This window comes from Panulirus ornatus, chromosome 8 (genome assembly GCF_036320965.1).
Source record: "Panulirus ornatus isolate Po-2019 chromosome 8, ASM3632096v1, whole genome shotgun sequence".
NCBI classification, from domain to species: domain Eukaryota; kingdom Metazoa; phylum Arthropoda; class Malacostraca; order Decapoda; family Palinuridae; genus Panulirus; species Panulirus ornatus.
The window spans coordinates 6,431,390-6,438,196 of NC_092231.1; the positions used below are offsets into that span (position 1 = coordinate 6,431,390).

A 6,807-nucleotide genomic window follows, 5' to 3' on the forward strand; every position below is an offset into this window, starting at 1 on the left:
AAAATACTAAAGAAAAAGTGAAATAATGTTTGATTCACTTTGAGAGCGGCCATGAAGAGGCGTCAATATTAGGCTAGGCCTTGAAACAGATATATGAAAACATTTGCCATTCCTTCTATTGACATTACATCGACCGGCATTTAAAGCAGATTTTTTTTTTTTATATATATAAGAAAAATCTGTTTACGCCACTCAGATATATCCTGTTATCTTATCTATCCGCACGTCCGGTCGCCCTTAGCAGACTACCACATATTGACATAAAAAGACCAAATACCCAATATACATTTATTTACAATTACTTCTCCCATTGTAATTTTGAGCCATAGTTGAACAGGTATGACACTAAGAGGCAACATGATTAGAAGAGATAAATTGAAAGGGGGGAAAAGGAGGAATAATTAGGAGAAATTAGAAATTCGTTGGTTATGTTTTGGCAACATCCTAGGCTCTTGGTCCATTTGGTGTGAGGATCGGCGACCAACTGTCCCAGTGTCTATATGGTTGTTGTTGTGTAGTGTTATAAATTCCTGGGGACCAGCGCGGGTGTGTTTTCTAGCCTATGATCAACTACTTTACCATAAGTAAGTATCAATACATTTCAGAGTACGTCATGGATATAGTTTTTATTCGTTTAGAATACGTAGAGAATACATAACGTAGAACGATTGTAGGTGCTGGTGATTGAAAAAAAGCTTTGATTTTTTTTCTACCATTTTATTCCTGGGATTTGACATACTAAGGTCTCTTTTGATAAGGTGGAGGGAATAAGCTCTGGCCATCAACTGTTGTTAAAGATTTGCCAAGCTTTAACTTATCATTCCAGCAGCCCTTGGCCTTATACTGCCTCCTGCCCCCCCCCCCCCCCCCAACACACACACACACACACACACACACACACACACACACACACACACCTTTAGAATTAGCGAGGGCAGCTGAATGTCCGTAAGATTTAGCGTTTCTGTGAACAAGATGATTTCTCGAGATTGATTTACAAACTCTTGGAATCAGTTTTTAGTACAATGAAAGTTACAGTGCTTATCAAGGGATAAATGAAGTTCAAAAAAAATCATACCAAAGTGTAAGTGAACGAGATTTGTTTCAGTGACATACGGTTCAAAGAAAGCCTATTTTAAGTACAATTTATAAAGCTTTAATACCTCCATGAGTACGCCTAGCTGTACGATATTGCCTGAAGGAATATCCATAAAAAGCAATAAAGAACAATACGAGACAATTTGGTCCGGCAGTGAAATGCCACACTGCAAAACGCTAGACGGTGGTAGCAGGAAACAGTGCATCCAACCCGTTGTACCGTACGCTCGCTCCAAGACGTGACTACACGTTTTGACCTTAACATCGCGCGACACTTAAGAAAAAAAAATATATATATACATTCCTCTCAAATTCTATTTTGCGGAACACCTTAAATGGTAGGAGCACGACCCGATATTTCTGACCATGAGTCGCATGAGTAATAGTGGTGGTGACAATATATGGCTCACTCACCCATGCATAGAAACACGCCACACACAGTAGGAGTTCTTAGATATGTCGCCTTTTGTGATCGGCCAAACCATTAGACGTTAGTTTAAGCAGGTAGATGAAAGGCATAAATGAGTTACTGTAAGAATGAGCCACAGAACAAGATGGGTTATTGTAAGAATTGAGTCATAAATGGGTCAGAGGTAGGGAGGAGTAGGTCAGTGAAAGAAAATGGGTCTGTGGCAAGAATTGGTCAGCCAAGAATGGATCTAAAGTAAGGTTAGATCAAGACACATTGAGTATCAGGCATCTGGCTGGCTCGCTTGACCTGACTTCAACAGCCTCGGGTTTTAGATTATGTCAAGTTGCTCCATTCAGAGACTCACTTGTGTTGAAAAAAAATCCCAAAGTGTATCAACAACACTGTCAAATGGGCGTTATGACAGGCGAATATATATATATATATATATATATATATATATATATATATATATATTGGGAGGTGAGTTTGAATGGAGAAAAACTGGAGGAAGTGAAGTGTTTTAGATATCTGGGAGTGGATCTGTCAGCGGATGGAACCATGGAAGCGGAAGTGGATCATAGGGTGGGGGAGGGGGCGAAAATTTTGGGAGCCTTGAAAAATGTGTGGAAGTCGAGAACATTATCTCGGAAAGCAAAAATGGGTATGTTTGAGGGAATAGTGGTTCCAACAATGTTGTATGGTTGCGAGGCGTGGGCTATGGATAGAGGTGTGCGCAGGAGGATGGATGTGCTGGAAATGAGATGTTTGAGGACAATGTGTGGTGTGAGGTGGTTTGATCGAGTAAGTAACGTAAGGGTAAGAGAGATGTGTGGAAATAAAAAGAGCGTGGTTGAGAGAGCAGAAGAGGGTGTTTTGAAATGGTTTGGGCACATGGAGAGAATGAGTGAGGAGAGATTGACCAAGAGGATATATGTGTCGGAGGTGGAGGGAACGAGGAGAAGAGGGAGACCAAATTGGAGGTGGAAAGATGGAGTGAAAAAGATTTTGTGTGATCGGGGCCTGAACATGCAGGAGGGTGAAAGGAGGGCAAGGAATAGAGTGAATTGGAGTCATGTGGTATACAGGGGTTGACGTGCTGTCAGTGGATTGAATCAAGGCATGTGAAGCGTCTGGGGTAAACCATGGAAAGCTGTGTAGGTATGTATATTTGCGTGTGTGGACGTGTGTATGTACATGTGTATGGGGGGGGGGGGGTTGGGCCATTTCTTTCGTCTGTTTCCTTGCGCTACCTCGCAAACGCGGGAGACAGCGACAAAGTATAAAAAAAAAAAAAAAAAAATATATATATATATATATATATATATATATATATATATATATATATATTATTTCAGTTACAGGACTTACAGGTTTAAAAGGTTTTTTTAGAGATTATGTTTCTGTATATCGTTTGTGTACGAGCTTATGTAGTGACAAGTTTAAACCTCTCCGAAGTAGCGCTGTTAAACTGTTAATATCATCTGTATATGTGCTTCACTTTCCGAATCTCATTTTGCATCGTACGCGCTTGACAACGACAAGTACGACCCTCGGGCACGACGGTAAGACCTTTTGAGTGTGATAGCCGAGAACTTCACGTGACCTTTAAGTCTCAATCATCATGCCCAAGGATCGTATCGTCGTGCTCAAGGATCGTACCGTTGTGTCCGTGAGGTTAAACTTTACCAGGTACTGGCCCTACGTCATCGCTGTCAGAGAGAACGACCAGTCTGCCCGTAGCGGCTTCCCAAGTTTTAGTTGTTGAGGAGAAATACAGTGGTTGTAGCAATACGTTATCCCAAGGGTACGTTCCCTTCTCAAGTGGATGTGAAATTAGAATAGTCGATATACTGTTTGATGTTAGATTTGGCTATTCTGTTGCCACGACCCTTACTTTAAACATTATTATCTGTTGATTTTCATAATTAATGTTAATAAGAGTACTTAAAGACAGATATGAAACGAAAAAGAGATGGAGTGAGTGAGTATTCCGAAGCAGTGTTGAATGTGTTAGGTGATATAGGGTACCGGATGTGGGTTGATTCAGACGAAGTAGCATGCAGCAGAGTGAGGAGGGTCTTGGCGAACGGGTCGGTGATAAGAGGTGGTGGTGATGGGGACCTTGTGCAAGATGAAGTGTTGCAAAGAGGCAGGACTAGATTGCAGTGGAATTACCCAAGAAATGGGGGTGAGAGTATTGTTGGTTACTCAGGCTCTTCAAGTGTTTGTATGGCCTAAGGTGAGGTGCTGTGTGACTGGCAGAAAGCAGGGAAGGCAATAGTGAATGCTCAAAAGTCAAGAGAGGTGTAGGATGGTCGAGTGTATGTGGTAAGGTGGACGGGAGAGTATTTTGAATGAGAGAGTGGTGGTATGCAGAGAATATCAGATTTGAGAAGGTAAATGTGGCATCAGACGTATGGGATATGTGTACTAGGTGTTGACATCTAAAGAATTTGAGTGAGAAATATGTAGAGTGAATTGTATGTTGTTTTTATGGATCTGGAGAAAGCGAAAAGTAAGTTTGGCCAGAAAGGCCTAGTGGACGGTGCTGCAGATGTGGAGGGTAAATGGAAAGTTACTAAGTACATTAAAACTTTACTGGGACTAGCGAGCACTCAATTCATCCAGTGAGCAGTGTCGCAATAAAGAGAATACAAACTTCACAAAAGGTCTGGGGACTGGGCCACAGTGAATTATATAACAAGTAAAGTTATAAGGCGGTGGACTGTTTACAGCAGGCCAGGTTAGACATGGTTCTCGGTCACTAAGGGCAAAACTTGTTTGTGGATAACCCAGCCAAAGCTTGTAAACTATGGTGGGCTTTTTTCTTTTTTTTTCTTTTTTTTTTAACCGCCCTTCATGGCTGCAGTCTGCTTTTCCCGTTGATGAATTAAAAGTGATCCAGAAGTATGTCACCTGAGCTTCATAAGCCCCTACCCACATATTAGCAACAACTACACCCTCACACTGGCTGTTCATTTCTACATCATCTACATCCACTTACGTTCAACATTTTTACTAAAACAACGCTTACTATTCATATATTTATTTAAACGTTGCCTGTGGACCAGTTTTTTTGTGTGAAAAAACCTTGGAGTTACACATATCCTTTCTATAGGCTGCGCTGCTCCCAGTAGCAGGGAATTGTAAATTCCTTTGAAGTAAGAAATTCTTTGGTCACCCAACAACCTTTCCGAAGTGAATTTTCGCACGCGATGTAACCATATATATATATATATATATATATATATATATATATATATATATATATATATATATATATATATATATATATTGCTGACAGCAGGAACAGTTACCGCATCTACCATGGAGTAGTGTATGTTTGCCTTGATACAAAAACTACTTTGACTTCTCAGATACAGAAAAGTGACATTTCTTTAATATACGAAGTGAAATGTAGTTGTAGTAGGACATAGGAAGAGTAGAAGTAGCTTTCCTGTTACTTTGACGTCGAGGCATCCGCTCTGGCAGGGCAGTTAAGCTAGGCTATTCTAGGCTATTCTGTTAACCTTTTGGAAGCTAGGCTAGGCTATCCGGTTAACCTTTAAACGGTCAGAGCTAGGCTATGTGGTTGACCGTGTTTAACCTTTAAACGTCATTTCACACGTCATTTCTTATATATATATATATATATATATATATATATATATATATATATATATATATATATATCGCCATTTTTCCACTGGAGCGAAGAAGCGTCAAGAACAGATGACTGAGCCTTAGAAGGAAAATTCCTTTATGGCTCCTTGCTTTGTTCTCTCTTTTGGAAAGTAATAGAGAAAAGAAGGATTTTCCCGCCCCTCTTAGTCGCCTTCTACGAAACGCAGGGAATAAGTGTGTAGTATTCGTTTTGACCCATCCCAGGGATGATATATAGCTTTCTATTTATCTATCTATCGATCGATCGACCTATTTGATACATATGTATCAAAACGCCAACAGCCTTTCCATGTGGATATGGGGTGTTGACTCAACCAACAGATGTAATATCCACAAATCAAAATGCAGATTTACTTCAGTCACTTCCTGAATGAAGTATTTCACTTTAAACCTTAAAAAGACGATTGGCAACTTCCATTTTGCATTGCAAGGCAAAAACGTGTGTGTGTGTGTTTTGGGGTAGATTATTTAGGAAAAATCATAGTAAATTTGATCGCTACCATAGAACTCATTGTTTCAAACAGAACACACTGGTTCAATTATTTAATTGCAAAGAAGAATCTCCATAGCAACGTAGCTCGGTGGAAATGGCATATAAATCACGTTAAACAGGGTCACGGAAAAGTGGAAGAAATCACTTTGGAACCACTAAGATAATTTGAACTACATTGAACTCTTAACTCTGTACGGTTCTTGGTGTGGGTCTTGTACTACACATAGAAACATGGATTATAACATTTACTTGGCCTGTTTCCTGAAATCCAGAGAACGTAAATATGCCATTAGTGAAGAATGAAAACGTTCGTCCAAGTTATGTAATTTCCTTGGAAATTGACTCTGAAGTTTATTGATGTTCCACATACTTTCCTTTATTTTCAAGTTAAAAAAAACTGTATTGTGACTTTTAAACGTTGCGAAGAATGTGGTTACTGTAGCATATAATGTAGCCACAGGGTTGGCAGTGGTGATGGTAGACCTTGAAAAACCGCGGGACGCCTTCCGCCCCGGTTGTCTTAGCCGGACGTTGAGGTCAAGCCCACACAAGCACCAGTAGCCTGGTTTGCCACACCTAGTCCTCAGGGATAGTTCTGAAGGGTCTATTAACTTCCTAGTGACATTAAAGGCCATTCTCTCTCTCTCTCTCTCTCTCTCTCTCTCTCTCTCTCTCTCTCTCTCTCTCTCTCTCTCTCTCTCTCTCTCTCTCTCTCTGCCTTGATCATAATACGTGAAACATTTTTGTTATCAGCTATGCTTCCTTGTCTATCCTGTCTTTAGAATTTATGGTACATTGTAACATCGTTACTTTGAAGATATTAGTATTATTATTATTATTATTATTATTATTATTATTATTATTATTATTATTACATTATTATTATTATTATTATTATTATTATCATTATTACATTATTATTATTATTATTATTATCCATTCCCAATCAGCCTCTTTTCTACTTGTTTTTAAAGGTTTAGGATTGCGCTACAGTCAGTAACAGGATAAGGCTGGAATGCTTTCGAGTAAGTTCTTCGACAAGATTGTACCCCAGTGATACAACGCCATTAATGATATATATATATATATATATATATATATATATATATATATATATATA

At 39.3% G+C, this 6,807-nt stretch overlaps 1 protein-coding gene across 3 annotated transcripts in view; it reads left to right on the forward strand.

The window, feature by feature from the left end:
• The first annotated feature begins 474 nt into the window (after positions 1–474).
• The window catches only part of LOC139749788 (furin-like protease kpc-1), a 51,358-nt gene continuing 45,025 nt past the window's right edge, over positions 475–6,807 (forward strand). For all 3 annotated transcript variants that reach the window (XM_071664035.1, XM_071664034.1, XM_071664036.1), the window contains exon 1: positions 475–584. The gene's annotated coding sequence lies outside the window, so the exon portion shown is untranslated. The remainder of the gene's footprint in view (positions 585–6,807) is intronic.